This window comes from Bidens hawaiensis, unplaced genomic scaffold (assembly GCF_021521415.1).
Source record: "Bidens hawaiensis isolate Kalapana, Puna unplaced genomic scaffold, B.hawaiensis_p1.1 tig00043534_1, whole genome shotgun sequence".
Taxonomy (NCBI): domain Eukaryota; kingdom Viridiplantae; phylum Streptophyta; class Magnoliopsida; order Asterales; family Asteraceae; genus Bidens; species Bidens hawaiensis.
In genome coordinates, this window is record NW_027497724.1 from 108,836 (window position 1) to 110,655 (window position 1,820).

Consider the following 1,820-nt stretch of genomic DNA (forward strand, 5'->3'; position numbering starts at 1 on the left):
TATACTTTTGGATGTTTAGGTTTCGTTCATATTGAGGAAAGATTTAAGTGCTCGGGAAACTTTTGAAATGGAAGGGTGGTTTGATTTAAGGTGGTAGTTTGAGACGGGATGCGGGTGTTTGGGAAATTGTGGTTGTGTATAGGGAGATTTTTCTTGACTAATATTAAGTATTAAATTGAAAATATCATAATTTATAATTAATGTTTGAAATGTCCAAGAAAATTTTGATAATTAAAATTACATGTTAATATATATATATATAACTATATATTATATAAATAGAACTTTTTTTTGCTTATGCGGGAATTTAAAATACGTAAATTGAATGTTAAAATTTGTTATGAGGTATCAAACATTGAATGATGAATGTCGTTTTTGGGAATCCAAAGTTGTGAAACGAAATTACTTTTTACCAAGTTCGTTATTTAATATCGTGTAATGAAGATTATCATAGTAAGTTAAAACGACCGGCATTGTAAATCGAGAAATCACAAGTAAACGATTTTTTTGTCTTTTAAGTAAAATTTCTATGAAGTTTTGCATGAGAGTTTCAAGAAGATTACAAGCTATAAGTTTGTGACTTTCTTGGAAGATCATGGCAAAACTATCATAAGAATTTTTTAAAACGCGGAAAATCGTATGATGTAAATTCTTTTATTTGCGAAAATTTATAATGAACCAAAGATTGAATGATGAAAGTGGTCATGGAAATAAATTTGGGTAGTGAAAATTTTTACCACGTGTATTATATAGTATAATTAAAAATGTCATGCGATGTTTAAATAATTAAATTTTGAAGGGATCGTCCAAAATAAATGGAACAGTTATAAAAATAAAATTTTATAAAATTTTGTACGAGAACTTTAAAGACAATTTATAGTTTATACAATAGGAAGATTTACTTGAAAAGTTGAGGTGGAATTTGTCATAAAACCTTCTTAATATGATAAAATTTATATAATAAGATCTTTGTATGTAAATAGACTTAATAAAAATAAATGGCATATTAAAATACTTACGAACAGATCGAACTAGCTATATATATATACATACATATATTTTTAACTTATATCAAAGAGATCATAATGAACGAAACTTGTAATAAAATCATTGTGAAATCAAAATGAGAAAATTGGTGTAAAAACTTTACCATATAAAATCGAAATATAAAAGAATTATAAACAATAAATAAAGGGAAAATGGTTTAAATTCTCGAAATGTAATAATAATGTTTTAAGATTTAAATGCGGAAAAATCGTGCATGAACCACCATTACTTGATATTCCGACACTAAAAACCTTTATTACAAAAATACCATGTTGGAGTCTAAACGTGTGCACGTACCACTGCGTCTTTTTCATGTCTTCGACTCAAATAACGATTGTAGTAAAAATAATAAATCAGAATACAACGTCATGTCAAAACACTAGTCCACGAAATCACCGTAGTTCTATTGTCTTAACACCGAAAATTAGGATGGCGGGCGGAACGCTCGCATTCGACTAATTAAAGTGGTCATCTCATATGAAACGATCTTTAAAGAGATTTGAAACAACGGGATCCAAGTTAAGCTCGTGATCCATAAAACGCAATAAAAACTAATGTTTTTGCGTTTTAATGTAAGGATACCTTGGAGTAATATGAAAGTGTGTGTATGTGTATATTTATGATTTCATAAAATAAATAAGTATATAAATAACAAGTGTATTGAACAATCAAGTAGGTTAGACACGTATAGGCAACACGTATAAGGACCCTAAAGTAAAGATTATACTAGGTCGTTACGTCTAACCATCTATCTTATAGTCTTGTGGCTCTGA